The 13,880-nt window shown below is 44.9% G+C and overlaps 1 protein-coding gene across 3 annotated transcripts in view; it reads right to left on the bottom strand.

Moving 5' to 3' along the window:
• zmiz1a (zinc finger, MIZ-type containing 1a) overlaps positions 1-9,597 on the bottom strand; it is a 109,338-nt gene extending 99,741 nt beyond the window's left edge. For 2 of the 3 annotated variants that reach the window (XM_039621703.1, XM_039621697.1), the window contains exon 1: positions 9,376-9,597. The gene's annotated coding sequence lies outside the window, so the exon portion shown is untranslated. The remainder of the gene's footprint in view (positions 1-9,375) is intronic. The other variant, XM_039621702.1, reaches the window with a different exon arrangement.
• Between the last annotated feature and the right edge of the window lie 4,283 nt (positions 9,598-13,880).

Here is a 13,880-nt window from a genome sequence, read left to right as displayed (position 1 = left end):
AGGCATTAATCTCTCGAGAAGGTATGCGATGTATCAAACTTGGCAGACGCTGTGTGTGTCAATCCACACTTATGCTCTCTTTAACAAAACCGAGCAGCTGCAATTAACGCCTTTTTATTCGTTCTGTCATTGGTTTTGTCATTAATAGCGTTGCCCCAGGCACAAAGAGCCAGTTTAACTGTCAAAATCTTCCCTTCAGATCAAGTGCACATCATCGTGGCTGATGAACAACCTGATAAAACTGACATTTCCCTCCTGCCTGCACCTGTGAGTCTAAGGAAGAGCGTTATCAGAAGACATGGGACGGTGCCAGCCCAGCTTGACTGAGTGCCACACAGTCCAAAGGACAGACGCTTCACATAAAGACAACAAACAACTTAATACCCTGGTGTGTGTGTGTGTGAGGGCGCCTGTGTGTGTTTGGTTGTGTGCAGTGTGAATTTTAATGAGAAACGCAGAGAAAGACACTGGGAGACCATAACACAAGAGATAGAGCTCTGAGATTGTCTCCCACTGTGTCTGGACTGGCGGCTGCTACTCTTCGTGACCCCGATGCTTCGAGCCACAGATCAGATCAGGGACGCTGTGCGACAGATGTCTGCCCTGGCGCTCTGTTCCAGGCATGAGTGCTGCTGGCACACAAACCGACGAGGGGTGGCGGCGAGGGGGAAGGCGAGGGGCAAAAAAGGGAGAGAACAGAGTGAGCACAGAGGACGAGGTGGATGGCATGAAAAAGGAGAGGAGGGAAAAGAAAACAGGAGAAGAAGAAATGGGTGGGGGAATTCACATGTCACTTCCTGCAGACTTCATCAGCAGGACGAGATCTACTCCGTCACATCTCTGTCAGAAACCAGTTTGGGCAGAAAGAGATGCTACAAGTTCAGACGTACCTCCAGCTGACCCCAACTGACCTGGGGGACGAACAGGAGGTCCTCACGCTCATTTTGAGAAATAAACGTTTGCGTGAGGCAACACACAAGCCTGATAAAACTACAAGTTTTCAATCAGGCATCGCTACACAAAAGTCAACGCACGACCTCCACACAACGACTCGCTTCCACTCTGAGGAGCAACACGCGATAAAGATGATGAGAAGAGAGAAGAAGGGAGCTAATTATAGCCGCGCAGCAGGATGGCCAGAAACAAACTTGATTATCATCATCGTCAAGAAGGCACAAAGGAAACCTGCTGCCTCCCCTCTTCCACCACAATCCAATAGAGAGGCTTTTAGCCTTCGTAATGATTTAGAAAGTGACAAGTCAAACAGATTTACTGTGACAGCCTGAAAGGGACCAGCACGAACACTATAACGGCTCACGTGATCCAGACCTCTGAGCACTTCTCCTATTCCCCCTTCCTCTGCTACATCCCCTTTCTCAAGCACCCCCAACCCCCCCTCCCCTTTCACCCACCCACCGTTCCAGTGGTCAGGGAAGAATGAGGCCGGCTCAATAGAGGTAGGCAACAACCCTATTCATTTCCCCCCTCACTCAACACGAGCCCCCTTCAAACGAGAGGGAAAAGCACTGCTTTTGTGGAAGTTAGTTACTTAAAGCGACAGCCCACCAGATAAGGATCTGGTCACGGAAAACTTGTGGTACGGAGTAAATGGAGATACCTTTGTACAATTTTAACACCATTACCCATGGTTTATCAGATTTAATGAGCCATGAATGTGAGGTCAAATTTTCAGCTCGCAGGAGCAGCTGACAACATTTCTACAGCACTGTTTGCCCTTCCAGCAACCATAAAACACAATTAAAAATGCTTATTAATCTGCAAAGGAGAATCATTAAATGTGGAAAACATAAGGCAATCATTGCAACATCTTTTTTTCAAACCATTATTAGTTTTCGAGTAAAGACAGTGCTTTTTCTTACCCTCTGTTTTTCATCCATATTCATTGGAAGGTATCTTTTGTGCCCTGAGTGACAGGCTCTACATTTGACTTTCATTTCCGTGTCTGAAACATGGAGAAAATTTATGTTTGAGCAGCGCCGGTCCCTCCAGGCCTGAGATGGTTTTCCTGGTGCAGTCATCTGATTTTTTTTTTTTTTTTTTTTTGCCTGCCTCTCTCCCTCTCCTTTCTCTGGAAGGTGAAAAACACCTTGGCTGTTGTGAGCTTTGAAAACAGAGCTACCCCTAAAAAGCCGTCAGAGATGGCAGCAGAGGGATGTGCGTGGAGAATACTTAAGAAGGAGAGACCCTCAGGCTACCCAGATTTGGTTTCCCCCCGTTCTGGCTTCCAAAAACAAAGGAATTCCAGAGAAAATCAGGGCAGGACCTCACCCCAAGCCACCGCTACTGCTGCTGCTGCTGTTACTACCACTACCCCCATTTCCCTCACAAACACACAGCACAGCAAAGGTGATTTCATGCACCCATCAATGAGACATTCCTTCTCTCTTGTTATACATTTATGCTGATTTGATACCCAGGGAGACATGACAAGTAAAAGAGGATGGCAGTGTGTGTGTGTGTTTGTGTGAAGTTTGGTCCTAAATGTATATTTCAGAGTCTGGTCTATCTGCTGCTCTCGTTTACTGTCACTAACCAGCATGACTTAGACATCATCTCTGGACCGGAGCACAACACTGTGCAACCGCCTCAAGATATTGCAGGTGAGGCTATGATATGACAAACTGCACCCCCACCCCATCTTTTCCAACATGCCCCTTGCTTGACTCAGACATGAAACGTGTGAGGTCCTCACGTGTGTCTTTAACAATGTCAACACATGCCATTCAGCCTCCTCTCAGCTGGAGCTGCCAAGTAAAGGTTGGAAGACGGCTGTGAGAGCAATACAGCTGAGCCGTATAATAACTCTGGTAGATCGTTAACATGTAGGTAACGGGTGGATGTTGGGACTGGAGCAGACACGGCTGACTGAAAAAATATTATCGCCTTTTTACTAACAATATTTACAAGCATGTTAAATATAAATCGCTTTACTCGAGCTCACATATTTATGAACAGCAGCCCGCATCCTTAAAACACAAGGACTCTCGTTGGTTTGTCAATAATGTTTGCCAGATAATTAAAGAGCCCTGGGAGACAATGATAAACATTGTTTAGAGGCTGATCCCTGGCAAGCGCCAAGCAGTGTATCATTGCTGTCTCCGGAATACACACGATTACCCTGGTCTCATTACTGATATGATAAACGACGGCTTCCACCGTGGCTTTGGTGTGCCGGGAGGACGCACGCAACAGGGGTAGATTAGGAAAAAAAAAGTGGTTAAACACATTGCCCCTGTAATAGACCAGCGCTAAACAAGAAAGATGGGTTATCTGCAGGAGGACTGCAGATAATGTTTGTGATATTTGCAAAGTCAGGTCTGCAGCCAGCTTTTATGGTGCTTCCAACCATTTATTATGAATTGCTGAGATTACTGTTTAATAATGTGGACTCAGACTCTTTGCTTCTTTATTTGCTTCACTCCTCATCATCCCATTGCTCCCTTCATCCCTCTCCTTCTCTGTGAAGTTAATGCTGTTGCTCGGCCCCGGCCCACCAGCCCGTCTCTTTTTACAGTTAGTGTATCCACACAGAGGTTTAAAATATGCCCCTTTATCTGAGCCGCCCAGGCGGGAAAATGAAAGGGATGTCAGTCCTTAGAACCCTGGGAAAGCGCCTGGCTCAACCGCCAGTGTCAAAACTGAGGGGAGGGCAATAAGCGGGCAAACACACTGCACACAGTAATAGACTTTCTTTTTTTTTCTGTCACTGAGCAATGTTGAGAAATAGGAAGAAAACAGCCTTATTAGAGCAGCGAGGCTCACGATTATATGCCAATATGATTTGAGGAGGCTCTCCATAACAACCACAACAGGCATCATTAACTGACCAAAAGGCAAAACTGGAAAATCAAACCCCAGCGTACGGCCGACTCTCCGCCCTTAAAGCTGAATGACATTTTTATTGCTCGCCCGCACCTCGCCAAAGAAAAACGAATGCCGCTTTTCGCTATTGACCACGTTATCAGCCCAGCGCTCTTTGCATGCGTAAGCAGCAGGCGTTGCGTGAGAGCAGATATTGCACGACTCCCTCGCAGCCTCATAACCCACACCGCGAGCTGGAGAATAAATGCTGTCCCTTTGCATTAGTAACATCCCAGTTAATTTACATTGTCAGAAAACAAGGAAGTATGTATCCCTGGAGGCCATGTTGGGAGACAATCCGACCGCCTTCATAGAATCTCTGCCATCACTCTCCATCTCCCACGCAACCTCCACCAGAAAATCAGCATCAGCGTGCACTCTGAGAGACAACAGTGCCGACTAGACAAGGCGCTGTTTATAGCACAAATGGTATTATAAACACAGCATGTGGTGTATTATCTTTAGAAAATGATTCATTATGGCCTATAAGCTAGAAAGATTTGCAGCACGCTGGGTGGAGGGGGTAACTGAACTGTATCTAAAATTAATTCCTATCATTGGGAATCCTCCTCAAGATGAGGTGCTGTTGCTTGAAAACATAACAGGTTATATTGACGCGAGCCCAGCAGGCCGGCCGGCCCAGCACCTGGCATGAAATGAAGCGCAGGACAAGCTTCGTGAGATAGCGAGAGGAAGTCTGAGCGCAGACCTGAGTGGCTGTCTGGCAAATGAACCCACGTGGGACGCTGTGCAAGGTGTGAGGACCTCTTGGAGGAGGCTTGCAGACGTGCTCGAGTATCAAGAGAAGCAAGGCAAACACAGCAGATCAGTGCCAAAACTGTAAACCCACTGACCCGGCGTGAAGAGGGAGAGGGGAGTAATTAGTGACTGTACTTACAACTCAAAGGAGGAGGAAAGAGTAGAGGAGAAAGTAGGGAAGAGAAGGGGGCGGGGGGGCTGAGAGCACACAGTTGGAGGATGAAGACAATGAGTTTGTTTAGCTTAAACAGGATTTACAAGCCAAACAGACACACGCCAACGCCACTCACTCAGACACATACTATCTCTTTTCCTCGCTGCCTCCCGCCCCTCCCCGCCCCCTCCCTGTTTCACCAACACAGACGCACAGAAACGCAGCTGAGACGGGCTCTCTGCGAGGATTTCATCAGCTGGAGGAAAAAAGTGAGGGTAATTGCTCGCGATGGTGAGAAGTCTTGAGTGCATGCAGCGGCGTCGGGGCGAATGGATGGATAGAGGGAACATTTTGTTCCTCCTGTGCGGGCTCCGACTCTCATATTGTTCCTGATGAGGCCGGGTGTCATTTATGATTCAAGGGCCCCCGCTCTCTCACGGCGGATGGGAACAGGACACGGCCATTGTGACGTCCTGTGCACTCGTTTCTCAAAGAACATTAAATCAAACATGCATGAGATGGTGACAGGGGTGGGCCGGCAACTTCTCCCTATTCGCTCTCCTCACCTTCTCTGCACTTTGTTTCGCTCTCGTCTCAGGCAGAGAGAGAGAAAAAAAAGAAAGCACTTAGAGGACTGCGTCTCCCTGATGTTGGCAGAGCTCAAGAGCTGAAATGACGGCTCTTAAGAAAGAGGAGTTAAGCTGGTGTTTTGTCTATATTAAACAGATATCTGTCAACAAGGAAACAACTGACAGGCAAAGCAAGGACAACACGGAAAAATTATATCCCCGCTGTAGTTCCTCATAGTAACCAGAGCCTTTATTTACCTCAAATGCAGAAGGTAACAGGCCTTTATCTGAAGCAGGATTGCATTAGAGGCAGCATTTTATTTCTAATTCCCTCTGTTTGATCAGCGTAAGTGGTCACGATTAAACAAAGCCTCACTGCAATCCCCCGCCATTTGCCATGTTAAAGCTCAATCTGTTAATACTATGGCGACTTAGTCTTGAGAGAAAACAAGGAAGCTAAACTCCACCTACCCACTGCACACATGGTATTAGTTCTTTTCCGATCTAACATGAAAGTAAATAAAACCCAACAGGAGCAAACAGAGCAACTCATTCATGACAGCACGTGCAAAACATTTCACCTGACGTCCATAAACATCTCCCGCATGCCCGCTCGGGCTCACGGCTACAGTCCTACACGGTCGTTAGCCAAACAATGCCGCTCGCCACCGCCGCTTGAGGTTCGGTGCCTTGCTCGAGAACTCAGCATTAGTCATGCTGACTGTCCAGCCTACCTCAAGCAACTCAGGAGTTTAAAAGCAGCGGTCTCTTCAGCCACAAACCACAGTGCAAGGTTGGCAGCTTGAAGAACAGTGGTGACAGGCATGTGGAACTGAGGGGTTTTTTTAATCCCGGCGCCTCATGTTGGTCCACTTTTGGCTTTCTGCACTGAACTGATGTCATTGCACTCTGTCAGCAGGATGAGTTACATCTGCTGTATGCTTCATTTTCTCTGAATTAGTTACACTACAATTACCAGGCTTTAACTTGAAGGGAGCTTAACTGTAGACTTATGGGTAGAATTACAACAACATTTAGGAAGTAGTTAAGTGTCTGACAAGAGGGCACAACCTCAGCTCAAACTGAATATTTCAGGTTTTAACTCCCTCTAAGCTCTTATTCTCAGAGCAAGTCTTTAAAAATGCTCTGAGGCAACACAAGTTTTCCCTTATTAAAAAGACCAAAATAGGCACATTGAAAAACAAAAGGCTGGGTTTTTAGATGACAAGTAATGCCAAGTTTGAACCGCACTCAAGACACAGAGAGCGGGAGAGAGAGACAGAGAGAGAAACACGGCCTGACTTCTGCTCTGGACACGAGTGGGTGGGTTAGGGCTGCTGGTGAGACACCAGACTACAAGAATCTGTGTCAAGTTGAACAGGCAGCAAGTATTTCACAGTAGTCCTCAAACAACAGGAACAGTCAGATGAAATGTCAGGCTGTCAAAACATTGATTAGCGTTCGCCAGGTTTTTAAGCACTTAGCTGGCTGCAGCTGTGCCGACACACACAGCAAACAGCGGCAGAGACGGTGCAACTTGGTAAATTGCTGAGTAACAAAAAGCTAATTACTGAGACACAAGTAATTAGTTGTTTTCCCGCTACGTACTTCTAATCAGCATTACCTCACTGCTTCACCGAGGTACAATGACGGGGGTAATGTTAACTCACTACCTTAATCTTTTCTGTGACTAATCAGCATGTGAGACTGAACAACTGCACAACTTAAGCACGCGTCGCAACTTTCTGCAGCCCAAACTATCAGAAAAGACTGATTGATACTAAACAGATTTGGTTTTAAAGGATACATATTTCCCAATATTTTTCCCCAATATTGGCTAATGCTGCAGCTTAAAGAGAATAATCTCCACATTCTGCCTCAGGATCAAACACACTGTTGGATGCAAACTTAATTTTTCTTCCCGTTTTGCTGCAACTTGTAGCGGGGCCAGTGCATGTGTTGTCTTTCTATCTGCTGAAAATTTCACTATTTTTCCAGTAAGATCGCCTTCACATTCTTGCACAGGCAGCCAAGCACTTCATTCTCAGAGAGCACGCCTGCTATTGTGTCCAGCACCATCTTAAATGACTTTGGAGAAGAAGAAAAAAAGAAAAAGAAAAATTTGATTTCAAAGTGTGTATGCTGGAGCCTTTTAGCCTGTTTAGTGAATCAGACACTTCTGTCTTGTCTCTCAGTCTGGCTGGCTGGCTGGCTGGTTGCAGAGAGGCCCCATGAGGGACAACAGAAGGAAAGAAAACTCACACGAACACACACAAACACACACATACACAAACAGACACACTTCCAAGTTTCAAACAGTTGCAGATGGCTTTAATTCCTTGCCCTCTTTCTTTCACAATTTATCAGGTAACCTACTCTGAATGACTGTGCCGCCTTTTCATGCTTTGGTGAGATGACTTAATGCTCCTTTGTTTTGTCAGAAGAAGGGGGGGGCAAACAGCACTAATTAATGTGGTGCAGCTGACAAGTGTTGCTGCTGAAACAATTTCATTACATCACCAATTTAAATTACCCAGGAAGGAGACACTGGAGGGTGCACCCATCCAAAATCTGTTTATACACTTTCTGAGACATACAGGGAGTGGACACAATAATACGAACACCTGCAATCCAATGCAATACCCCAGTAATGAACCCAGTAACTGTTTTTAAGCCTGTAATATCAACTTTTATGCGAGGCTGTGTCAGATTTCTTAGGAATCTGGTGCTTTTGGGTGTTTAAAGCATGATGACATTATAACAGCAGTTAATTTGATCATCCGCTCCAATCACGCTCCCTTCAACTTCAACCTTACTAACAAGTGAAGGGCCCTTTTTGTCACCCTCTCTCAAAGTTCAGCTGTCCTGTAGCAGGGTGCACGGTAATGAAAGAGCAGCAGTCTCCACCTCCTCCTTCTCCTCCTCCTCCACCCATCGTGAGCCCCCCTCTTCTCCACTCTGCCCAGACTGGCCTCACATCCAGACAGGAGGAATTTAACGGGGAGGGTCCACCAGACTTAAGGCAGAAGCCTGCACTGAGTCAAAGCTGCTCATCCACACTCTGCTGCAGAAGGGCTTGTAAATGTGGCACTGCTGTTCTCTATCGGGGATAGTTTAATGTAGAGCAAGCCAGATGCACAGGCTAATACTGAACCATTACAGATGTGAGTGCACTGCAAGGCTCCAGTGCAGGCATACAGTTATTATAAATCACCTGAGCATTGTCTTAATTGTAATAGTCACACTACAACACACATATACACACAAATACATATAGTGCAAGTAAACTATCTATCAGAGGCCAGAGTCACAAGGTCTCCCTGCAAAGGTCCCAAACGGCCTAACACGTTGAGCCACTGAATGATCTTTGAATGATCCCTGAGTACATCCAGCAAACACAACTAGTGTTATCAGATAGCAATTACCACTGAAGCTGCATGACATGTGCTGTTCAGCAGAACAGAGCAGGGCAGCATATGGACATGCCTACTAATTGCATTACAACAGGTAGCGGATAATAGCCTTGAAGGGAGTCAACAAGCCCAGGCACACTGCTGACTGTTAGCTAAGTGACACACATTCTCAGTTTAGCATCAAACGAGCCATCAGCTGATCCACCGAGACGAGACATTCACCCACACATACACACGCAGACCTGCAATCACTGACTTACTAGCGCATTCCTTTCTAGTGATTTTAAGAATAATGTACACACGCCTCACGAAATGATCCTACAGACCCAGTGACTTTGGACGTGTCGCTCCAGCGTAACTACACAGGTAGAGGGGATACGCGGCACAGTCTGGATATTACGCCGCGTAAACGAGCTCCGGCTCGGCTCTTAACGTGCACCCGCTGGCACGAGACTCTCAGCGGCTGCTAAAAGGTTTCCAAGAGGTCACCCTATTGTTAGCAGGTAGTATCTGTCCAGCGGGAGGCAAAACCACACACGCAAACACACGTTCAAAACCCCGCTGTGTAACACAAAAAATAACCAGGCGCGAAACTTACTTTGAGCTCGGACCCGAGCGGCAAAGCGGCGTATTGTGTCTCCAAACCGCGTGTTTACGATGCTCCCCTCGCTCACTCGCTTCCCTTCCACAAAGACGACGTGAGAGCTCCGAAGACGCTGTGACTGAGTGACTGAATCAACTATCGTAGAGCACGGCAAGTTGAAGTGTCAGATTACACTGGCTATTCAGTTACCAGAGAGAGCCGTGCTCGGCGGCCGGCGTGAAAACGCGACCTAGACTTTCCGCGGAAGGACACCCGGGTGTGAAGGCGTAAGTAGACGCTAACAGCCTGATAACGGCACGTTTCACACTGGAGCGGAGTGCAGCCCGCAGCTCCGGCTATTGTCTGCTTTTGTGTCATTACAGCAGTGATGCCTCAGAGCTCCACTGTGTAACCGAGCCAAGAGTTAATTGCTAATTCAGCCATTGTGTGAGTTTAATAGCTGTTAGTAAAACATGATAGGAATATACATGAAAGCCAACATCGTAAGCTTATCTGAGATACAGATTTATTCACGTTATTATCAGAAAAACAACTTAATAACTAGCTAGTAATTATTATTGTTTTGTTGTCGTTGGTAGCAGTAGTGATGTGAACTCTATTAACTTTATTAGCCAATTTTTATTGTTCTTTTTATTATTATTATATATTATTGTGCCTTTAAAGTGTAGTGGTTTACACATTTGCCAAGAAAGCAAACAGTCCCTTGTTCAGTCTCAGAAAAAGACACAAATCCCTTTGGAGTTGTATCAGGAAGGGTATCGGGTGTAAAAATCTACCAAGTCAAACATCCAATGTGACAACCTGTGCATAAGGGAGCAAACAAAACTCTTAATAACTGTCTAATTATTATTATTATGCTTTAAGGTTAAGTACAGGTCATCCCTCACATGTTAAATCATCATTAAATGTGAAAAAGGATTCAAATTGAAGAAAAGTCAGCAAGACACAGTACTTGTTGGTTATTTTTTTTGTTTGTTTTTTAAAAGAATAGAATAGAATAGAATAATCCTTTAATTGTCCCACAAGGGGAAATTTGGTAATCATTTCACTTTAGCTTCACTCAGGGGCGATTCTAGGTTCAGATTTTTAGGAGGCCTCAGCTCATTAGTTGGATGACCTATTGTAGTGTCTAAGAACAACCAGAGATTTCAATCCAATCCACCACTTTTCACCCGTTTCAGGGTGGAGCCTTTAGTTATCAAACCCGAGGCAAAGGCTCATTTGTTAAAGAAGTTAAAGAAGTATTTTTGGCAAAGCAGATAAGATGAGAAACATGCACAACATTATTTCAGTCTCTTAATCACATAGAGGCAGCCCACCAAATCATCAAGCACTTAAAGCAGCATTAATCAGTACAGACACTGGAAAATCACTCTGCAACACCATAGACCCGTACATGAAGCAGGCTGGTAATAGAGTTGTTTTAAAATTGTTATTAAATTTTTTGAATTCATACAAACCCTCTGTTTATTATGCAGACTCAGCAGAGAGCATCGTCTACCCGAATTTCACGAGTGGAGAAATGATTTGTAGTCCGTCACATCAATGTAGTGGCAGCCATCCTGTTCGAGCCATGTTTAGAGTGGAATGAATCTTATAAAATGCTGCCATTCATATCAATATTTTCTGTCTAGAACGCCCACTGGCATTTTTAAGTGCGCTACTGGAAAGCACGCAAAGCATCTGTGAAATGAATGAAAAACTACTTAGTGAAAAATAATTGTAGTTTTTCCAGCTAACGTCACTATTTGCTCCTTCATTCTTCATGTTCTTGCACAACCTCTCTGTCCTTACTCTCCATCCTCCTCACTCAACAAGAAACTAGGAAAAATATAATCTTATAATAATAATCACAAGAGCAAGTGGGGGATCCACAATCTACAACAGTACAGCACACTGCCGTGTTATGTGAAATCATCATTAATGAATGTGGACAAATGGAAGCTACAGCTTTATAATTTTTGTGAATGTGACCACATGTCCACTCTCACCTGTTTCTTTTTGCTCTTTCTTTTTGCTGTCTTCATCCTGCTCTCTCAGTCTTTGTGCCGTCACCCAAAAGTTAAATGTTACAGTGAATGAAAGACATAAACTGATCCGTCAGTTCATAGCAATATTCAAACTGAATACAGGCTACTGCTGCACATAGACAGGTAACATGATTTTGACCTGCTGTCACCTGGATCTGGAGCTATACTGTAAACAAACACTGAAGTCCAATTCAACCAGAAAAAGAACAGAATTTTCTTTAACAAGCTAAAATAAGTACATCAGCTTCTTGACTGGCATCGAGCGATATACCAGCAAACTTTGGGATCAGAAGGTTAAAATTAGCTAAAAATCTCTAATGATATAAGCCACCTTAGCTAATGTTTTTGAGGCTATTTTGAGAACAAATAAAAATTAGTAGACACTTTACAAATCAAACCACTATCCATGCATAATCAGAACGGTTTGAATTTTGCTGTATTTCAGTTAAAGTGTGTTTTAAATCTGCATCACTGATTTGTGTCATTAAATTAGCTCTTCATCTTCTTTCTGCCGCAGCAACGAAAGTCTTATCTAGGCGACAAACAACACTGCTGAAGCAGCAACACCTCTGTGTGAGCACACTGTAACATCATCACATCAACAACACTGGACACTTCGTTCTATCCTGTATTGCTGTCAGTCGACAAGTTAGGAAAACATAACATTTGACGCTAATTCCAAAAACATATAGTCAAATATGCTATTATTAGCACTATTAATATAGCTATGATGGGGTCGTTTTAGCACTTGCTTATGGCTTTCCCTTGTTCATCTCTGCCCAACCTGCAGTTGCTTTATGACCCACCAGTGGGGCCTGACCCACAGGTTGAGGACCTCTGATTTAAATAATGAGCAGGTTTGGTTTGAAAAGTAATCAGTCACTTAAATAAGTGTCATTTTTTCTCTCAGTTACCAAATTAATTAAAGTTCTATTAAGCAGTTACATTTGTATTATAAGTCAGCAAGACACAGTAAGAAACTACTGTTTAGTTGACCATATCTTTCTCTTGGGACCCCCCCCCCCACACACACACACACACAGTTACAGGTAATCGGTTATTTAAATAACTTGCAAGTATTTTTTTCTGCCAGTGAACAATTTAATTAAGCGTATTAGTCAATTATTAGAAGTTTCATGTGTATTACAATATATTTTGATAAGAAAAAAATAGCCTTAATGAACAATTATTAGTTCTAGCAGAATATTAAATATTGTTTGAAGTAATAAATAACATTAAACTGCAGAACTTTATTTACTTATTTGTTTATATTCGAACGTTTCATTAATAACTTCCCATGTGTGAAGCCTATGTGCCGTCTGCGCTCCGCTCCAGCAGTTGTGCAGGCCGGGCTCCAGGTTTTGCAGACGGCCGGTCTCTGGTGGAAGCCTCAGAATAACAAAGACATGTTTGAGAGCAGCGGCAGGCTGGGCTGAGCGGTGACGTCAAGGAACAATGTCTCTCCTCCCGACACGCACACGCGCGCACGGCAGCACGCAAGCTCTTCCCCTCTCTTCCTACTCTGGCGAGGCTGAACTGCCCAGAGGGAGGGCCGGTCAGCTCGCGGTGCATCAGATAGAATCACTCACTCCTCACGCTGTGCCTACATACAGGATGTCTTCTGTGTGTGTGTGTGTGTGTGTGTGTGTGTGTGTGTGTGTGTGTGTGTGTGTGTGTGTGTGTGTGTGTGAAGAAAATTAAAAAGAAAGAGCAGAGTCCCAGCTAGTCACAGCACAGGTAGACCTGCATGCATGCTTTCCAAACAGTGTATTTCTTGTCGGTGATAAGCATAAAGCCAGTATTATCAGTAAAGGTGATAAAGATTGACAAGATCAGGCCTTCTGAAAGGTAACTGACAATTTCCCTTCACACACTGTCCTCAGTCCAGGGGTCAAATTCCTGTCAGCAGCTCCCGGCCCTGGCTCTTTTCCTTTTTGAAGGGAAGGAAGAGACTGCCATCCTTTTAGCTTCCTGCCTGCAGGGCTCCTGACACTGATGCAGCACGGCCCTAAATGGGGGTATCTGCAGAGAGAGGGGGTTGGTTGGGTGTCTGCATCACACTGCGTCTCAAGGACACCCCAGCCCTCTGGTCGAAACAGCTATCCACACTGATGGGGACAAATGTGGCCAGTGACATCACCGACTCTGGCAGTCACTCATTTTTATTTCAGGGGGCCAGTTTCTTAGACGGAGATTGGGCGAACAGTCAATGTCACAATGCTGTAGCTATGAGCTCATGATGTGATTTTTTTTTTTTTTCCCTTTAAAAATGGCTCATTGAGATGACCCCCTGTCTTTGTGGTGACACCGCTTCTGTTATGGATGTTTTTCACCTGTCGTGTTACAGCAGTAGTATTGATGTTAACACTGTGATTCACATCTGAGAAATCACATATATATGTGTGTGTGTGTGTGTGAGTGTGTGTGTGTGTGTGTTTTCCCTCAAATCCTCAGGCCGTCGTGTTGTCA

Source organism: Oreochromis aureus, linkage group 13, assembly GCF_013358895.1.
Source record: "Oreochromis aureus strain Israel breed Guangdong linkage group 13, ZZ_aureus, whole genome shotgun sequence".
NCBI lineage: Eukaryota > Metazoa > Chordata > Actinopteri > Cichliformes > Cichlidae > Oreochromis > Oreochromis aureus.
Note: the sequence above shows the minus strand (reverse complement) of the source record. Positions and strands in the feature narration are given on the sequence as shown.